The sequence below is a fragment of the Balaenoptera ricei genome, chromosome 4 (genome assembly GCF_028023285.1).
Source record: "Balaenoptera ricei isolate mBalRic1 chromosome 4, mBalRic1.hap2, whole genome shotgun sequence".
Classification (NCBI taxonomy): Eukaryota; Metazoa; Chordata; class Mammalia; order Artiodactyla; family Balaenopteridae; genus Balaenoptera; species Balaenoptera ricei.
This window is the reverse complement of record NC_082642.1, coordinates 153,206,627-153,228,000: the sequence shown is the minus strand read 5'-3', so window position 1 is coordinate 153,228,000 and position 21,374 is coordinate 153,206,627. Positions and strand designations below refer to the sequence as shown.

Sequence of the window (21,374 nt, the reverse complement as noted above, 5' to 3'; positions counted from 1 at the left end):
ATTTTGTTTTCTGTTTTGATTTTCCATTTCTATTTTGACTTCAGGTTTTGAAACCGTCTTAAAGTTGTCCAAGTATAACTAATTTCTTTGGTGTTTTATGTAAGGGAGGGAGAGAAGAACACTGGAGTTTAGAGGGAGTTATGTCTTAAAGTTATGGCCCTTTCCACTTGAGGGGGGAAAAGGTCACTCTTTTATGTGTCAAGAGTGTATTTGGAAACCGCAATTTATTCAGTTGGGATTAAAAGCCTTTGTTTTGATTTGGGCCTTCCCCAGTGAATCTTTGGATGGGGAAATCACAACTTTTGTTTCTTTTGTGCTGAAGTCTGCCATCTTGTGGCAAAAGGGGCTCTGGCTTTCAGTTGGTATCTTTTACTTTTGTCTAAAGGGAAAATGTCATGGAGTTGGAAATGTATTCAGGAATTTTCCTGGCCTTTTGTCTGCGTTTGATGCCTGTGGCTGCTACCTGGTTGGGCAGGTTGCCACTTTCTCCAGGTGTGTCTTCTCAATAATCTTTTTGCTTTGCCAAGCTGTCAATTTCTTGTTGATTGTGGCAAATTATTTTGTGGGTCTATCTCTGTTTGTCTCCCCTAAATGGGGAAATTGTGAGTTTAGTGACGTAACTGTATAGTTTCAGCAAATACCTAATAGTCCAGGTGACTCTAAACACCAAACTTCCCTGCTTTGCCTGGAAAAGAACAAATTATACCCTCTATCCGAACCGTTTTAAAAGAGGAGGAATTCTCTTTTGGGTTATTCTCTGTCCCTTGGCAAACTTACTTTTCAGAAGAGACTAGAGCTATGAGTTCTCTGGGTGGGATGTGCTCACTTGGGGAAGACAGATATAGAATCTGAGAGCATTTAGGATTTGGATACCTTACAGAATTATTTTAGAACTAGATGAAATCGTATGTATGGAAGTTCTGTGTAAATTGTATTATTTAAACCTTAGTGCAGGGACTTCCCTGGTGGTGCAGTGGCTAAGAATCCGCCTGCCAGTGCAGGGGACACGGGTTCAATCCCTGGCCCGGGAATATCCCACATGCCACGAAGCAACTAAGCCCGTGCGCCACAACTACTGAGCCTGCGCTCTGGAGCCCGTGAGCCACAACTACTGAGCCCACGTGCCACAACTACTGAAGCCCGTGCGCCTAGAGCCCGTGCTCTGCAACAGGAGAAGCCACTGCAATGAGAAGGCTGCGCACCGCAACGAAGAGTAGCCCCCGCTCGCCGCAACTAGAGAAAGCCAGTGCGCGGCAACAAAGACCCAACACAGTCACAAACAAACAAACAAACAAACAAACAAAAAAACCCATTAAACACCTTAGTGCAATTATTATTATTATGTTATTGGTGTTGTTGGGAGATTGAATAAGTTAAAAGTGTATAATGTGCCTAATAAGTGCCTGGTGCCTGGTCTAAAAAGACTAAGTAATGTTTTTATTTTTTTGTAAATTTATTTATCTTATTTTACTTATTTTATCTTTGGCTATGTTGAGTCTTCGTTGCTGCGCGCGGGCTTTTCTCTGGTTGCGGTGAGTGGGGGCTACTCTTCGTTGCCATGCATGGGCTTCTCCTTGAGGTGGCTTCTCTTGTTGCGGAGCACGGGCTCTAGGCGCACGGGCTTCAGTAGTTGTGGCAGTGGGCTCAGTAGCTGTGGCTCGCGGGCTCTAGAGTGCAGGCTCAGTAGTTGTGGCACATGGGCTTAGTTGCTCCGCGGCATGTGGGATCTTCCTGGACCAGGGCTCGAACCCGTGTCCCCTGCATTGGCAGGCAGATTCTTAACCACTGCACCACCAGGGAAGCCCTAAGTAATGTTTTTAATTAAAAAAACTTAAAAGTATAGCAATGGATGATTTTTTTTCACAGTCATTGCATTTTCATTGCACAGTTTTTTGAGCCAGTCTGCCCTGTTCTTTTTCTTCTTTTTTTAAAAATTTATTTGTTTATTTTATTTATTTATTTTTGGCTGCGTTGGGTCTTTGTTGCTGCAAGCAGGCTTTCTCTAGTTGCAGCGAGCGGGGGCTACTCTTCATTGCGGTGCGCAGGCTTCTCATTGCAGTGGCTTCTCTTGCTGCAGAGCACAGGCTCTAGGCACGCGGGCTTCAGTAGTTGTGGCTTGCGGGCTCTAGAGCGCAGGCTCAGTAGTTGTGGCACATAGGCTTAGTTGCTTCGTGGCATGTGGGATCTTCCCGGACCAGAGCTCGAACCCGTGTCCGCTGCATTGGCAGGCGGATTCTTTTTTTTTTTTTTTTAATTTATTTATTTATTTTTGGTTGTGTTGGGTCTTCGTTTCTGTGCTAGGGCTTTCTCTAGTTGCGGCAAGCGGGGGCCACTCTTCATCGCGGTGCGCGGGCTTCTCACTATCGCAGCCTCTCTTGTTGTGGAGCACAGGCTCCAGATGCGCAGGCTCAGTATTTGTGGCTCACAGGCCCAGTTGCTCCGCGGCATGTGGGATCTTCCCAGACCAGGGCTTGAACCCGTATCCGCTGCATTGGCAGGCAGATTCTCAACCACTGCGCCACCAGGGAAGCCCAGGCAGGCGGATTCTTAACCACTGCGCCACCAGGGAAGCCCTGCCCTCTTCTTAATGGGTGTTCTTGGGGATTAATGGTATGACTTTTGTTTGCACCTTCATCTCAGGCCTCAAAGCTCCACATCATTTATCTCTGTTTTATGTGTCGATAGAAGAAGCAACAGCTCTGTTCTGTGATTTATTAAAAAGTATCAAAATAAAGCCAGTCCTCAGAGCTTCAACACTTAAAGAGGACCCATTTATAGACCTCCCACCTTGGAGGGATGGGGCAGAGCCTTGAGGGTGAGGGTTTCTGGTCCCCACGGGAGGTGGCTGTCACTCTCCTAGACCCTCTCCCTCCCTTCTTTCCTAAGTGTGGAGGGCTGAGGCTGGACCTGTGAGGGGTGCCTGCCTGCTCCGAGGTCAGGGAGCGAGCTAGACCCAGGCTTGCCCCTGGCAGTGCTCCCTGACCTTTCCCGTGAGTTCTTGTGATCATGCTGGTCTTGGGACTTGGGCCTCCTGACTCTTGGACGTCGCAATGGAGAGGAAAGAGTGACCTGCTCTCTTGTTATTGTCCTGTGAGCAGAGGTTTGGAACTCTAGGCTTTTCCATCTTCTTTAGAATGGGCATAACCTGAAATACCTAAGGCTTTGTATTGTGTGTCTGTGTATGTTACAATACACAGTAGATGCTTCATATTTTTGTCCTTCTGGCTCTTTAAACTGCCTGGGGGTGGGAGGATACATTTTCTCCTATTCATTGGTAACCCCCATTCACAAACCATGGGAATGCAAAGCTTCAACAATATTAAAGCAAATATTTATTCTATATACACATACACAAACACTCCACACAGACCCCAAGCCAACCAAGCCCTTTATTATATAAAAACTTTGGAAAAGCGTAATTTTGAGCCATGTTCACTTCTCATTTCGGGCCCTCCACTTGGTCTGGTTGATCTTAGGTATCTATCCTATGGACTACTTTCCCTCCCAACTGCTTCTCTCTGAATTCTGCTTTACTTTGGGAGCCCAAGGAACTGCGTGCGTGAATGAACGTATGATTGTTACATATGTATATCCTTATTTCTTAATGTTTATTAACTCCTCTTAGAAGACCCGGAATCTGCTGTAGAAGGAAATGCGAGAATTCAGGGTTTTAGAGGTGTGTTTTCCGGAGTACAAGTGCTCTGAAGGATTATTGTGCAAGTGCAAAGGTGGCTACTCGCCAACTGTGATGGTCTTTCTGGAGGCAGCTGGGCGGGTCCTCCTCGTCCTTCTGATGCCGAGGTGGAGACATTTCGGAACACCTTCTCGTCATTGTGCTGGTGGCTGAGTGTTATAGATACGGATGATAGATTGGGAATGGAATTGGATCGTACTTTCTATTCTGAGCCTTCTTAATAGATCTCCTTGCTCCCCATGGAATTAAGTTACACGGAGAGGATCCTGGCATCCCAATCACCTGTTACATACGGCCCATCTTTAGCTTTCTCACCTGCCTTTTGGATTAGATGCCTGTGCTGGCTGTTTGTTTTCTTTCTTTTTTTTTTTCTCACATCTTTATTGGAGTATAATTGCAATGTTGTGTTACTTTCTGCTGTATAACAAAATGAATCAGCTATACATATACATATATCCCCATATCCCCTCCCTCTTGAGTCTCCCTCCCACCCTCCCTATCCCACCCCTCTAGATGGACACAAAGCACCGAGCTGATCTCCCTGTGCTATGCAGCAGCTTCCCACTAGCCATCCATTTTACATTTGGTAGTGTATATATGTCCATGCCACTCTCATTTCATCCCAGCTTCCCCTCCCTTCCCCCCCGCCTCGACCCCGTGCCCTCAAGTCCATTCTCTACGTCTACGTCTTTATTCCTGTCCTGCCCCTAGGTTCTTCAGAACCATTTTTTAAAAAATTCCATATATATGCGTTAGCATATGGTATTTGTTTTTCTCTTTCTGACTTACTTCACTCTGTGTGACAGATTCTAGGTCCATCCACCTCCCTGGCTCTCTGCTTCTCGCTTCCTGTGAAATACTCTGCTCTTGGGGATCAGAGATCTCTCACCACATGGTGTCGCTGCTGAGCCAGGCTGCCTGGTGAGCAGGCAGAACTATATCCTAGAACTATAAAGTAGCTCTTCAGAGATTTGCTTTTTTTTTTCTCTCTACATCAGTTTTGCATAGTATAACTTAGTAATTTTCCATTATATCGGTGGCACTTTTTTTGGGCCTGTAGAAATTATTTCATAGTCACAGTTAATAATATTCATCTTTCATTAAACATTTACTGTGTACTAGGTACTCTTATAGGATGGACTGTGAAAGAACAAAATAAACACACTAGTTATCTAAATAGTTTTACTGCATACCAGCTGTGTTTATACAGTTTGGTGCCTGGACACTCGCTCTTTATACCAAATAGCACAGAAGATTTATGAGGCATCTATGTGCTTCCATATTACAGTGATATAAATGGAAAAAAGATAGCATGTGATCCAAGTAGAAAAAAAAACATTCACCCAAAGTACAGTCAGCCCTTGGCATTTGCTGGAGGTGTGTTTCTGAGACCTTCTTTGACACCCAGGCACCACAGTAGCATGTGATTTCGCTATAAAATCCAGTCACGTGTGACTTCATGAGTGTCACCATGCATGACACCATGGGGGAACAAGGTTCCGCTGAGGTACAGATGCTGGGTGGCCCAGCTGGACTTCTCTGACCGAGGTCTTCCCATTTAATCGAATCTCCCAGGGGCAGGATTGAAATTCAGGCCTCCACAAAATTACGATATGTTGTAAACCATAAAATACATGAGCACACATACCCCACATGCATATGTCCATAGAAAAAAGACTGGAAGGAAATACAGTATATATGGGGGGTATATTTCAACAAGCTCTGAATATCTGATTTCTTATCTATTCCACTGTGGTCTGGGTTTCCTTTGGTGAGATTCAGGCTTAAGTTTTAGCAAAATGTCAGCAGTCTATGGTGACACATCAGCCTCATTTATGAAAAGGAGATACTAAAACAGTGACAGTGTTTTTTTTCTAAGCTCTTTTACAAATTCATGTTTTACGTATTTTTTTTTTTTTATGACATGAGCTCTCTGAGAAATGTACCTCATCCCTGCAGTTTTCTTCTAAGTGTATTCATCTGGGAGCAAACTGCAGTCACTCTCACAGGAGTCCCCTTTGATGTCAGGAGGCATCTCTTTAAACCTTCTGATGCCGTGGACAGGTCCATCTGTCTCGTCAAAAGTTGGATGCTAAGTGCATAACTTACACAAGGAAGTGTAACCTTTGTTGATTTGCCTAACCATAAAATCTTGTTGCTATTTTGTAGCAACAAAATAGCATTAAATCTTGTAGACTTAATGGTGATTTTATTAAATTTTCAAAATTTCTTTGTATTTTCCAAATACTCTGTTATGAACATGTATTAATTTTATAATGAGCAAAACCAATTATTAAAAATTAAAAAACAAACTACTGTATGTCATTGGACTTTGAAGGCATCCCATAAATGGTCAAAACTTGAATGTTAAAAGGCAAGGACCCTCTTGTCGATATTGATATTTTATTTAATATTTGACACCTATATTAATTATTTTAAAAGGGTTGGCTTTGTTAGTAAATGGCTTTACTCTGGCTACAACCATTAGGTTTACTTTTGAGCCCTCAGGTCGGCATGTGTGCGTCTCAGGGCCTCAGCCGTCCATTCGCTCCCGTGGCTGGAAGGTGGTTACTGGTGGTTGTTCCTAATTCTAGCGTCCCCACCCCTGCTTGGATGTAGCACTTTCTTGACTATCGAACTATTTTGAACCGTTTGTCAAAGGAGACCATGTGTGTATGCTGACATCTCCGGAGTGAGCGCTTTCAAACAGATGACTTCCCTTCCGGAGGTGTGACTAGAGCCAGAGACTCTAGAGCCACTCCGGGGCCCCAGGGTCTGTGGAGTGGGATTGCTGGGTGGCCACTACTCCCTCCCATCATCGGTGGTGACCGTAAGTTAGCAAGGAGACACCTTTCCTGTGGGGGACACCAGCGTGTCTGTGAGCGACGCTGATTTTATGGAAAAAACACAGTTCTTTCCCTGGCAGAACCTAAAGTCCAGTTGGTCCAGAAACTCACCCTCTTGTTTCCGTTTCTCTGGGCTCTGTTGCTGTTTTTATCTCAGCCAGGGAAATGGCAGAAAGAAGGAGGCTGGGCAGTGGAGTCATAGGCGTTTGTGCCGAGAGGGGCAGCTGGTTGATTTGGACAGGCTGGGACAGAGCCGAGGTCCCCCTCCGCCCCACCCGCTGCCAGCGGGTCCCTTTCCACCCCCCGGAGCAGGAGGAGGAGGGGCCGCTGTGCACAGCCCTCCACTGAGGTCGGCAGCGGGGAGGACTTGGCCTGCCCTCTTATCCTGGGGTATCGCCGCTTGGGTCTGGGGAACACGGGGTTCTTTCTGAAGCAGTAAAGCTGGGATTCTTTTGGGCGTTCCTCACAGCTCGTAGCTAGTGGCATGGAGGCGACCTGAGCATCCGAAGCCAGCAGGACGTAGGCAGGAATCCTGCCAGAGGGTGTGCGGTTCCTTTGCCTCGAGGTCAAGATGGAACCATAATAAGAAGTGACAACTGGGTTTGTTGTTAAAGAAACTGGGCAGAAATCACCATGTTGTGTGTGTGTGTGACTTTGGTGGTGTGGAACTGTGGGGCGGATTGTGTATGCTTAAAAACAAAACGTGGTGCAACATTTCATTTTGATTCAACCCCAAATTATTTGTTGTGAAACTTTTCCCTCCCTGCCCAAACAGTTTTTTTGTTTGTTTGTTTGTTTCCAGGGAGGATTTTTTTTTGAAATTTATTTTATTTGTTTTTTTTTTATATAGCAGGTTCTTATTAGAAAGCGGGGGGCGGGTGGTGGTGGGATGAACTGGGAGATTGGGATTGACATGTATACACAAATATGTATAAAATAACTAACCAAACAGGTATTATTGATAAGGATAGTTTTGATATTTGCAAATGTGTCGAAAACCGTATTGTCCCTTCCACCTAGGGAATTACTTTTTTGATGTTGGTTGCTTTATGAAGAAACTCAGACGAAGTCATACCGCATGATACTTACCCCTCCTTCTCTAGCCGACCACTTCATTTAGCAAACATCCGAGCATCTGCTAAGTGTGAGACCTTGCTGTGGAAGTTTCTGGAAAACAAGAGACGATTTCTCATCTTGCTCACAGGCTTTATAGTTAACCAAGGGGCTTCCCAGGTGTCAGGATCTCATCTGAATCTCAAGTGGTCCTGCCAGTGGGGGGAGGGTAGGGAGGGGGTCCTTGCCCCTCAGAGGAGCAAACTGGATTGTGTAGCAGTGAAGGGTCTCATGTATTTTTCTGAGTTAATTAGACTTCTCCAATTAAGAAAAAAAATCTTTGCTTTCCTTTGTTTTAGCATAGTTATTTGGCACGGAATCTTCCCTCCCTCCCCCTTTTATCCTAGTTCTGAATCTTGAATGTACAGCGAGGCGGAAACTCCTAGTGTTCCTCTAGAATACAGCTTAAAAAATAGTTTTTAGAAAAAAAAAAAAAAATAGTTTTTAGAGATCCAAATTAGAGAGAAACCCAGAATTCCAGGTGTGCCCTGAATAGCTTTTGACTTGTGGCTGACATGGCGTCGGGGGCGGCTGTTTTATGATACGGCACCAGCTAAAGGGCAGATGGCAGATTAAAGCAAACATTTAAAAGCTTTTATAGCTATGAAGGCTTTTAAGGGTCTTTCATATACCTCTTTCTCTCCTTTCTTTCTTCCTTTGCCCTTCACCTAAACCAGAAATTTTTGCTTCATTTTAACCGACTTCCTGTTATCAAACATAATACCTATGGCAAAGGTGACATGATGAGTTTGATGTTGAAATGCAAAAAGAAATAATACTTGGGATGTTTTCCTTTGCTGCCTTCATTTTATTCTGTGGTTTTTTTTTTTTTTTGTGGGTGGGGAGAGGCTTTTCAGCTACTGTACGTGCTGTATTTTTACTTGAATCTTGGTTGCACAAGAAAGTTTCAAAGTGGCTCTGGGGTGAATGCTTCTGGCTACAATCAAGGCAGAGACTGATAATGCACCGGGGGGGAAATGCAGACAGATACAACTTTGGTTGCTCTCTGCTTTTAATTGGTGTTGTCACGGTTTGGGTTTTCTCTGTGTTGCAGCTCTTGCTGGCTGACCTGGGGAGGGGGTACTGCCTTGGAGGGAGCATCTTCTCTGCAGTTTCCTTCTGGGGATAGGAAGTACCCTGTTGAGAGAGGGTGGTTTTATTTCCTCAGACTATTTATATCCACTGCTTATGCAGTCACAGATTTGTGGATGGGAAACAGGCTCTTTTGGAATAAAAAATCCTCCCGGACCAAATGCTTTTTGTCTTCTATACCAGCTCCCTAATAGCTGCCATGTGTGAGGGGGTATGGATTATGGCGTTACCTCCTGGGGAAGTCGATTGAAGCTGTCTCTAGGAAGGCTGGCAACATTCTTTAGAACAGATTTTGGTCTCCCAGGTCTAAAAAATACATCCCAGGGAATAAGCCCACACTGGTACCGGGTTTGGGGGCACAATCAAAGGCCCCTTGTGATCAGGTTCGGAGCCAAGGCCAGGATGAAATGGGCACGGTGGCGAGGCGGCCCGTGGTCACAGCAGAGCCATCGGTTCGTGGCTCTCCCGGCTGCCGAGCTGGCAGTCAGTGCAGGAATGTGGGGTTCTGAGGCCTGAATCCTGTTTGATAAATGTTCTAGTTCAGTTTTCTGGGATGTGAATTATAGCCGGGGAACTCGTTTTGTTTACGTTCATGCTAATAATCTGAGAATGTTGCTCCGAGGGTTGTGCAGTCTTGAGAAAATGTTTATAGTATTTCAGGATTTCAAAACCGACACGCAGTTTGTGGACCCAAATGGTGTTTAATCCTCCGTCTCCCCTGCCTGAGCGGGAAGGGTTCAGCGTCGTGGTGTTCCTGTGTCAGATCTCAGCAGGGAGGCTGGGTCAGTACAGGGTGACCTTTCTTTGGCCAAGTTGGCAACAGGAAAGCTCGGCCAAGGTTAGTGTGTCTGTCCATCAGTCACTTTCTCTTGGAGGTAAGGAGGGAATGCTGATCGCTTACTTGGCTGTGGTCCTGTTTCGGCCCCTCAGTGGCTGCCTGTGAGTAGGTGCGTCTTTCCAGGCACTGCTGTGTCTCCCACAGCTTTCTAGGTCTTGTATGTTTCTAAGACATTCAGTTCTGCATGATCCCTCTGCTTGCTTTGTCAGTATTTTTCTTTCCTAAAGTGTTTTCGGGCTTTGTTTTATTAATAATATATTTAATAATATAATCATTGGAAGAAATACTGGCATGTAGACTATAATTTTGTTCTTATTAATTGTTGGAGATACTATCCCTCATAGAGAATTCTAGAGATCAAACCCCATTAGATCAATTGAGGAACATGGCTTTAAATGAAAATAATTTAGTCATTAGAATATTTGTTTTAACTGATTTTCTAGTGGCATTCAAGTCTTTACAATTTTAAGCGTAGTGAATTACTTTCACTGAAACTTTAAGAGAAAACGCTATAAGATTGCTGAATTAGGACCTTCCTTGATGGAGAGGTGTTTTCCCCATTTACCCCCGAGGATGAGAGAAGACTTAGGTTTTAATACATAGACATTTCTGCTGAAAATGAAATGTACTTTCCCATTGACACATGGAGATTTACAACAGCATTTTGTTGTGTCTCCTGTGTGTATGTCCAAGTGTGGAGAGGTAGGGGTTATGGGCAAAGAGAAGGATTGTGTTAGTCAGCTCCTGCATCTCCAAGATTTAAATTCGGATTCGCAATAGAGTCTCTTTCAAAGGAGGAGTGCCATCCACCATCACCAGTCAGCAGGATTGCCCAGTTCTGAACGGACACGTTGCCAGGCCATTAGTCAGTATCACTTACCACGAGTTTTTCCTGAGCTGAACTGTAAAAACTGTTAGTTTAAATCTACTTGACTTCTGCAGCCAAAGTAAAAGTTTGAAAAATTAAAATTAAAAGTGAATTTTCTTCTAAGAATACTTGTAAAGGTTTGCTTTTCTTTGCCATAGGAAAGTATTTGATAATTTGTTTTCTGGTCTTTGAGGAAAAATGAATCCTACATACAGCAGGTACTAGGGAGTAACTGAATGATGGCACCACTAATGCCCCTTCCTGTTTTTAATCTCAGTAAATAAGGAAATACATCTTTTAAAAGAAAACATCAAATTGTGGTTTCATACATTTAAAAATGATGGTTCATTTTTGTGGAGGGGGGGTGGTGGTGAGTCGGGAATGTCCAGGCTCTCTCTGCCCAGAATTGCCTAGATTATTACTCTAGATTGTTGCCTTCCAGAGACAACTTTGAGATATGCGATGATTTAAGTTTTTCTGTGGCTTTTCAGCCCGTAAAATGCTTTAAATGTCAAAGGTCCGTACTTTTGAAGAGTCTCCTCTTTGTGTGTATTTTCCCTTCGTGGTGATGGGATTAGGTCTGGTGTCTCAGAATGGCCAAGTGAGTTTGTCACAGAAGATGGCTTTTTAAAGGACACTGAATTCTCATCACCAAACCCCCTCTATTCTGTCTGGGGAGGGTAGATGAAATGACCTTTCACATCCTTTCCAGGGCTCTGTAGTGTTTATGCTGGTCCCAGCGAAGCAATTGGATGTGAAAAAAAAAATTTTTTTTTTTTAACTTTTAAAGCAGTTCCTTTGAATGCATTCTTTCGTAAGAATTTGTGATTATTACCATTTCATCTTTATACTGGAACAATTTGAAGTCATTGATAGATACTTTTTCATAGTTAATTTAAGCATAGTGAAAGAATGTTTTGCCTTCTGCTTTATTTTATATATTTGAGACTCTCAAATTAATTTTCCTGTTAGTTTAAGAATTAACAATGCAATATATAGGAGCCTCAAATTTACAAACAAGTGGTGTTTTCAAAGTCTGTGTGCTAAATTGGCTGTTTTCAAAACATGGTCCCCGTTATTTATGTCAGTTGGGTTTTCTTACTAGTTCATATATGTCCTTATACTCCATAATGCAGTTAAACTGTGGAATGCCATCTTGTGGTACCCTTTTGGTCAGATTCTGGCTTGGTGGGTCATGAACTCAGTGGGGACACACTGAACATCTCTTTCTATTTCTCCAGTGTCAACTCAGAATTTAACAGCTTTATTTCAGGCATTGCTCGAAAACAGCCATGCTGGAGACCTAGTAATACAGTGGTGTATATGTATCCTTATGGAGAATTAATGAATTTGCACTGGTAGGTTAATACTTTCCTTATATTTAAGAAAACATTTTTTCTTTCGTAGCAACTGTTGAACCGTGCATACAAGTAAAAGAAAATATTTTGTGGAAAATTTCAAATATACAAAAGTAAACAAAATAATGTAATGAACCCCATATGTATTCATCAGTCTGCTTCACAGTTTTCCATTCTGGTCAATCTCATTTTATCTGTTCCTACCCATGCCTCCTCCTGTATTATTTTGAAGCAAATCCCAGATCAGATCTCTCATCTGTAAATATTTCAGTATGTGTCTCTGAGATAAGAACTCTGTTTAAAAATATAAGCAGTGGGATTTCACTGTCACACCTAAAATAAAACAATTTCCTTCATATAATCTCTTAGTCAGTGTTCCAGTTATTAAATAGACATTTAAAGATGTGTTATATTATCCATGCATTGTGTATAAGCCTGTTGGTTCTTTTACAAAACAAATGCAAAAAGGAAGCAACTAGATATAAACTGTTGTAACTTTTTTGGGGAAGTGATCTGTAAAGTTGATTTCTGTATGTTTTGAAGGCCATATTTTAGCTCCTGTTCTGAAAATAGCGGCAAATAACCGTTTGTAATAACATGCAAAACAGCCCTTATGAGATAAGAGAGTTTGATGCCCTTTCAGAACTAAACCTGAGTTTCTTGCCCTGTCTTTTCTGTGAAGTCCCGGGTTTCTTTAGCAGGGACGGTATTGATTTTTGCTCGTATGCTTTCGGTTCGGGTTGATGTTTAGCCTTTGACCCAGCCACTTTCTTACAATAAACAGTTTGTTGATGAGAGCAGCTGCCCAGCAGATTGTTTCCAGATTGTTCTCTCCTGGCTGAGGACGGAGTGCACCTTACGAAAAAGTCGGCTTGAAGCTTGCGGCTTCTGCTTCCTATGGCTGGCTGCCTTTGAAGCCAACTGTCAGCCTCTGAACATTCTTCTATTTATAGCCAGTGAGGTGGTGTGAATCTGTGGCACTGGAAATCAGGCTTCACTTACTATCTTGACTATTTTATTCCCTGAAAGAATATAGCAGCCTCTTCTAGAAGTTTCTGCCATATGAGCAATTCCTGATATTACAGTAGGAATTCCCAGCGTTGGGTATGTGGAAATGAGTGTACTGGGTGGTGCTGTGTAGGGAAGTACACAGAACATGCTTTATGTTGTGTAGGAATCCATGCTCCTTGAATATTTAAAGATTTTCTACATAATTAAGGAATGAGGTAACTTTCAAACCAAGGTAAGTCTTATCTGCCTCATGTTATTATCTTGCCCTTTTAAAATAAATTTTCATATTTATCCTACTTTCAAAAGACTACTCCTTTTTGTTGTTGTTGTTATTCTTAATGCAAGTGACGGGTACCCTAATGATTTGGCAATTTATGTGACTCAAAGGCGCACCTTAGTTTGGATTTTTGCTGCTTCCCTAATCACCGCCCAGTTGTTACCTAGAATGGCCTGTCTGCTTGCAGCAACCTTCATTAAGGCAAGGTCGGAACTTTCGGCATCAGAGCCAACACTTTTTACTCAACTGGCCACCAGGGGCTGCTGTCAGAATGGTGCGGCTGAGCTCACCTCCCTAGAGGCAAGTTTACTTTTTCTACAACCAGTAAATTTTGTTAAGCTACCAATCCTGGTTTCAAAACTCAGGTCTCACTACACAGCCTCCAGTTACCAAGCATGCTTACGGCTGTATCCCTTCCAGCCAGCTATTACGTAGAACCTGGACCCGATTCAAGACCTAAGATTAAGATTTGTGTGTTTTTCATTCAGTGCCAATAAGCTGTTATTAATACACTGATTCCACGTATACTGAAAAACTCCATGAAACGCACTGGGGTTTGTGCTCAGGAAAGAACGTCCTGCGTTTGGACTGTTCAAGATCAGGGCCTCTGGAGGCATGGCCTGTGACAATTAAAATCGGGTTTTTGAGGGAGGTGTTCTTGCCTGAAGTGACCTTCGCTACCCTAGTGCAGGCAGCATGAAGGTTTGTGCTGATTCAGCTAAGATGTGAATGCTAGAAGGTATTCTTGGTAGTCATTTGGTTTTTCTTTTCTTTTTTTAAACAAAGGCTGCATCTTTGATGATTCCAGGATTAACAGCAGAACAAATATATCCAGTGAATGTTGGAGCTGGCAGAGGCCTTAGAGAGCTTCTGGAGCAAATCCCTTCGTGTCTCCTCAACTTTTTATGAAAAAAAAATTAAAACCTAAGAAAGGGTGAAAGAATAGCACACAACCCCCATGTAGCCTTCACCTGGATTCACCACAGGTTAACGTTTTACCACAATTTGATAAAGAGGGTTTGTTTTTTTCAAAAGATGTGTATGCTACTGTCTTTAAGTAAAACACAAAGCACAGAACTTATTGTAAGTTATTTATGAGAGTATGAGTCTTCCACATTTTTGTTTCTAGGAGTTGGCAAGAGAGTGGCACTAGTTTCCACTTGGCCCTGGGCTCGTTTTCTTTATTTGAAGTAAAACCAGTAGCCTACTGGTTTGTAATGGTTCTGGATAGCTGGTTGTCACCCTACTGGGCTGTGGGCACATCCCATCTTCACATGGGCCAGCATGTATAAAATTCTTAGAATATATCTTAAAAGTCCTAAATTTTAGAACATAAAACATCTTAGAGCCACATGCTATGAGGACAACTAGTTGATCTTTTATGCCCAACAAAGGAATTCTACCAACCCTGATCTAGGAAAATTCCACTGATGACCATGTTATGTATATAGGATTTACAATTTTTCTTTCAGTTTTCCAACCCAAGTATTGTGACTTGGAACCTTAGATCTGATTGATTACTTTTATATGAAGGTTAAAAAAAATTTTTTTTTTTTTTTGGTAAAATAGTGTACAAATGCTGTTGTATTATGTGAATATCTGCCTACCCCATTAAACTGTAATACAAGATCATCTGAAGGCAAGGAACATATGTTGTTAATCTTTGTATCCCTTTTCCAGTATTTTGCCTATAGTAGGCGTTTAGTAAGTGTGTTTTGTTCGAAAACTTAAAAACATTTTGGCGTTTCCCACTAAAGTATTGTGAAACGCTTCCTCCATTCCTCTGTCTGGGAGACCCGAGGGGCCTCAGGGGACAGGCCAGTAGTAAACAGCCCACCAGGCTTCGACTGGCTGCCTGGTCCAATCTAGCTGTCACCCTTTATCTAGCAGTCACCCTTTAGAACGGGGGTTTCGTAAACATGTTAAACATTTTAAAAGAATCAGCTGTTGATGTACCCAAGGAAAAGTGACAAGATGGAGCTTCAGAAAAAAGTTGCAATAGTTTTGCGGATCTGCCCTCTCCTTGTAGGACAGGTTAAGGGGACACCTTCACTTTTCTAGACTACTGGAAAGCTTTCTGCCTTCCCTGAATCCTCCTCGTACTGGCCACCTCTCTCTTTGCAGGTAACATGTATATCTTAATTTTGGAATCCTAGAGATGACGTTACAGTTTTAACTGAGCATTTTAGCATTTGGGATGAAGCACTGAATCTTGAATGTTAAAGCTGAAAGGGGAATTTGCAGTTTTCTCGTTTTTTTTTAATTATTATTTTTTAATTAATTTATTTTTGGCTGCGTTGGGTCTTTGTTGCTTTGCGCGGGCTTTCTCTAGTTGTGGCGAGCGGGGGCTACTCTTCGTTGCAGTGCACGGGCTTCTCACTGCAATGGCTTCTCTTGTGGAGCACGGGCTGTAGGAGCACGGGCTTCAGTAGTTGTGGCACATGGGCTCAGTAGCTGTGGCTCGTGGGTTCTAGAGCACAGACTCTGTAGTTGTGGTGCCCGGGCTTAGCTGCTCCGTGGCATGTGGGATCTTCCTGGACCCGGGCTCGAACCCATGTCCCCTGCATTGGCAGGCGGATTCTTAACCACTGCGCCACCAGGGAAGTCCCAATTTTCTCCTTTTTAAAAATGAGGAACAGGCAGGGCCTCCCAGCTAGTCGGGAGCAGAGCTGTTGACCAGATTCTGTGCTGGTGTCTCCTGCCCCCACGCTCCAGAGAGGTCAAGGCCAGGCTGCGGATGACACAAGCACTTATTTTAGGATGGGTGGGGCCTTCTGAAGACAAAAAGCTGAGCTCTCCAGGCCTGCTGCTCGCTCAGCATGGCGGACGGTCACATCTGTGCGTGCGCATGCGTGCGTGCGTGCATACGCTTGCGTGCCTGCGTGAGTGTGCGCCAGCCAGGACGTGCCCCCTCAGGGCGAGGCGCACCGGGCTGCCCCGCAAGCGTTCCCACTCGCGCGCCGGGCTCACCACCCAGCGCTTTTTTGGCTTTGCAGCCTACGCTCCCCGCTCTGGCAGGAGCCTGTTTGTGTTGGCTTCCGACAAATGGCGGGCGTTTTACACGGACAGGCTTAATGAAGGCCCTGGAGACTTCTACGGATGTTGAACCCAAACCCACGGGCCCCGACGGTGTAAGTTAGCGCCTCTCGAGTAGGAGCGGTGGTTGAGCTCCGACCCGGAATGCCTCCCTTTCTTTTAGAGCCGGCCACGGCTGTACTTTTGGTCTCCGCCCTCGCAGAATGGATTTCATCTCTAAAATGAGCCCATTTGGCCCAGCGGAGGTGTGATGCCTATAAAACCAGCCTTGTTAGAAGTGACTTATTCATTACCTCTGTTTTACGGGTCCACCCCAGCCTTCTGTGGTCTTCGCTAGTTGGCAGGTAACAAAAAATGCAGTAAATCGTGGCTTTTCAAAGCCCGAGCCTGAGGGAAACCTTTACATAATAAAAAGGAGTACAGTTTAACAGACATTTATTGAATACCTATTGTGTCCCAGGCATTGGGGACTGGAAATGACTGACAAGTTCAGCTGGGGGGTGGGCGGGGAACCTCCCATTCCTGGGGTTTAGATATCCGATGCCCTTTGTCGTAAATCCTTTGGAGTTGCGGAGTTACCATTCCAAGTTTGGTCTGATCACTATGAAAGATCAGGGTGTGTGGAAGTTCATCTTGTTGCTGGGCCCAGGTTGTGCCCCAGGGCAGAGATGTGAGAGGCAGTCACATCAGAGCGGGACCCCCCCTTCCCCTTGTGTCCTCTCTGAGCAGTTGTGTCGGGCACTGTCCACTTTACCCTGTGCCCTTGTTCTCTGCCCCTTCCCAGGCTCTGGTTACGCTGGCAGGAGATGAGAGAGGCGGACGAATTTCCTCTCCGCCCTCTCTGCTTACAGCCCCTGTGGGTAGCTCTGTCCTCTTGCCCCTCCAGGCTTGTTGCTGGTCCAGGTGCTTCCCCATCCTTGGTCTTTAATTCTCTTAACTCTGCTCACAGTTCCTTAAGTAGCCCTTCCATTGAACTCTTGAATATGCCATCTCTTTCCGGCTGAAACCGAGAGAGGTGAACGGTAACTCACTTAAATGATAAAAATCCGCTTATTTGTGAAAAATGTCTTCGTCTGGGCTTGCCTAAGTAGAGCACAGTTGACGGTAGTAGACCCAAGCTTCAGATTTAAGTTTCTCTTACCAAAGTTGAGAAACTTTGCCCACTACCTCTCTTCCTCCAACCCCACCCCAGCTCCGAGCCGTGTGCGTCTATTTTATCACTATTTCATAGTTGCATATTATATATTGAGTTTATATCTTTCTTTGTGTTGCCTTAGGCATTTTGATACCAGTAAACAGGCTTTTCCTGTGTTGCTTCATTTTGGGTTAGCTCCTCTTGCTGAGGACTGTGGGATACGAATTAGAGCAAGGATTTGGGACCCAGACAGATTTGGTTTCGTGGGTTCAAATTCCAGCTCTGTAACTTACTGTCTGTGTGGTTTGGGCATCATTAACGCTGTCTTGTTCCGTTTCTTCTTCTGTAGATGGTGGTGTAGTTCTGTGGAATTGCTGTGTGAGGGATGGGGTCCTGGTCTAAAGCACGAGTGTTCCACATGGAGTGAGTGTGCAATAAATGGTAGCTTTCATACCGTGGATATAGCCTAGTGCCTGATGGAAAGAGAACTTAAAATCATTTAAAAAGAGACATTGCCAGCTATTTGTCCGTCGAGGTGGAAAGTCACTTGGGGAAAGTCTTGTTGTGAGAAGTCACCTTAGTGGCTTCCCTTGGCGATTCGCAGGTAAGTCAGGGAGGTACCCTGGGAAAAGCGTAGTCAGGCCCCTTGGTCAATGTGCCGGCCGCCCCTCCACTTCCTCTGTGTATGCAGGGTGGTTCGGCGGGGCTAGTGGACTGACTGCAGAGAGGACAGGGAGCCTCTGGGGAGAAAACAGCTTGAGATTTTGAGCCCCTTCTCTCTTTTTAAAGTGGAATTAATCTCATTCACAGTGTTGTGCAACCACACCACTATCTATTTCCAAAACTTTTTCATCACTCCAAACAGAAACTCTATACCCGTTAATCAATAACTTCTCATTCTCTCTCTCATCAGCTCCTGGTAACCTCTATTCTACTTTCTGTTTCTGTGAATTTACTTATTCTAGACATTTCACGCAAGTGGAATCATACAATATTTGTCCTTTTGAGTCTGGCTTTTTTCACTTGGCATAATGTTTTCAAGGTTCGTTTATGTCATAGCATCTATCAGAACTTTATTTCTTTTTATGCTTGAATAATATTCCATTGTGTATATATACCACATTTTGTTTAACCATTCATCTGTCCGTTCATCTGTCGACTGACATGGGTTATTTCCAGCTCTTGGCTATCGTGAACAATATTGCTCTGAACATTGGTGTTCAAGTATCTGTTTCTGTTTTCAGCTCTTTTGGGTATATACCGGGGAATCGCTGGGTTATATGTTTTTGTTTTTTTTTTTAAATTAATAGACTTTTACTTTTTTTTAAAGTATTTATTTATTTATTTATGGCTGTGTTGGGGTATTCGTTTCTGTGCGAGGGCTTTCTCTAGTTGTGGCAAGCGGCAAGCGGGGACCACTCTTCATCGCGGTGCGCGGTCCTCTCACTATCGCGGCCTCTCCTTGCGGAGCACAGGCTCCAGACGCGCAGGCTCAGTAATTGTGGCTCATGGGCCCAGCTGCTCCGCGGCACGTGGGATCCTCCCAGACCAGGGCTCGAACCCGTGTCCCCTGCATTGGCAGGCAGACTCTCAACCACTGCGCCACCAGGGAAGCCCTGGGTTATATGTTAATTGCCTGTTTCACTTTTTTGAGGAACTGCCAAATTGAACCCCTTGTATTTTTGAGAGTTAGCGTCACCAGACTCACTCTGATGAATTAATATGGACCTAACTGGAAAGAAGCATCATCAAGGGCCCCATGGGAGATCTTGCTGGCTTGGTGCCAGACTTGATACCAGGGCCAGCATGGGTGGTCTCAATCCCAGATGCCTAGGAGCAGAAGAGGTGGTACACAAGAGTCCAGCTGGAGAGTCTGTCCCCATATAATGAGGGTAGTGCTTCTTGGCCCAGCCAGTTATTGCCATGTGGGAAAGAGTTTCTGTTTCTTCAAAAGAAGCAGGATGTGAAATGTCCTGATTATTAAGTGTTAGCAACTAGTTCAAAATGGGTGGGCCAAGTAAAACATTCCTCTGGGTTCATTTTGGCCCTTGGGTATCTGTCGGTGACAATTGACCTGGATATTTGTGGGGATGGACTGCTTTCCGCAGTGTGTCGTCACTGAAGCTAGAAGCCCCTCTAGGTCCATTCATTCTGGGGTGAGAATGCTTGGGATCGATGGCTGAGCGTATTTGGGGAAGCAGGAAGGCAGGGGCCTTGGGAATCCAAGCTGGGATGCAGTACTGTCCGAGGAGGAATCTGGACAAGTTAGGCAAGGGCTGATCAGACTGCAGTGGGTCCATTGGAACTGAGACAGGAGTGTCTGCATGGGGAGCCAATCAGGACACACTCATATCAGGCCCTGCCTGAGGCTTTTCTCTGTTTGGTTCTGGCACTCAGGATGGAAGTTCACCCTGAAGGTTGCCACGTGAACAATCCCTGCCTTGAATGAGGTCAGGAGCAAAAACGGTCCTGCTCTTTCAGGAGCATCATCTTTTGATTATAAAGATCTGCTGTGCTGTGTGCGTTCATCACTTGTGTGAAGACACTGAGTGAATGTGAAATTGGCTGTGAATATTTTGTTTGTAAAATACCAGTAGTAAGAATTTTTTTTTTTGGTATAAATTTTCATATAAATTCTTCTACTCCTGTTTCCTCTCATATTTAACTGAGAATGAAAACACCCATAAAAAGAGCTTGTATTCTATGTCTTTGTAGATTCATTTTCTGATTTACCCACTTGTAAACTTATAATGTTGCCTAGCAACTTATAATGTTATGACTGAAGCATGACTAATCTGATTATTTACAATGTGGCAAATGTGTCTCTGAGATAGAAAACCTTTAAAAGTTACGATCAATTATTTGGTGTTTCTTGGGAAAAGGAGCACCAAAACACAAACAGCGTTGGTAATAAATATTTTGAATCCATTGCTGAATCAGAGGTATGGCTATGTTTCACCCATTGAATCTTGTTTAGATGGATAAAATTTAGCAAATAAGACAAGTGATGGGGTGGAATGGCTCTAATGTGTCTGGGCATAGCATACTGTACATCTCTGTACATGTGCTACACTCCCCGTATGACATGTTAACTAACCACGGAGTAGCCACTTGTGTGTATTTGCACTAAATATAAATTTAAGCATTCATTTCTTCAGAAGTAGGGACACTGGTGTTCTTTTTGGACATTAGTGAATATAGAGTCTCCTGGACTTCAGTCATTGTTTAGTGTTGTACAAGATTGTTGCTATTTGCTTTAAAAAATCAACTTTGGGATGACGTATTCAAGAAAATGCTCTTATTTATGTGTAGGGTTTGATAAACATATACGCTGGAGTAACCGTCTTTGCTATCAAGATAGAAACCATTTGCAGAATCCCACAAAATTCTCTTACTCTGTTTCTCATTCAGTCCTCATCCACTCTCCCACCCCCCATGCTCATCCTTGGGCAATCACTGATCTGCTTTCTATCATTATAGATTAGATTGGTCTTTTCTGGAACTTCATCTAAATTGAATCATTACAGTACATACTCTTCTGTCTTTTTAAATTTTATTTATTAAATTAAAAAATGTTTTAATTTTAATCAGCTTTATGTTTTTGAGATTCATTCTTTTTGTTGCCTGTATGAGTAGTTAATTCCTTTTTTATTGCCAAGAGTGTTCCATTGTATAGATATGCCATAACTTACCTATTCTTCTGTTAGTGGGCATTGGGTTGTTTGCATTTTTTGGATATCATGAGTAAAGTTTCTACCACCATTCATGTATAAGTTTTTGTTTGGATGTGTGTTTTCGTTTCTCTTGGTTAAATACCTAGGAATAGAATTTCTGGGTCATGTGGCAAGTGTATGTTTAATTTGATAAGAAACTGCCAAACTGTTTTCCAGAATTGTTGTACCATTTTATGTTCCCACCAGTAATGTATGAGAGCTCCAGTTACTTCACATCTTTGCCAACACTAGATATTGTCAGAATTTAGAAATTTGTTTTTCTCTTTCTGGCTTACTTCACTCTGTATGACAGACTCATACAGAGTGAAGTAAGCCAGAAAGAGAAAAACTAATATCGTATATTAACGCATATATGTGGAATCTAGAAACATG

The 21,374-nt window shown here is 43.5% G+C and overlaps 1 protein-coding gene across 1 annotated transcript in view; it reads left to right on the top strand.

Annotated features, from left to right (window-relative positions):
- The window catches only part of HLCS (holocarboxylase synthetase), a 195,038-nt gene that overhangs the window by 26,848 nt on the left and 146,816 nt on the right, over positions 1 to 21,374 (top strand). The window lies entirely within an intron of this gene.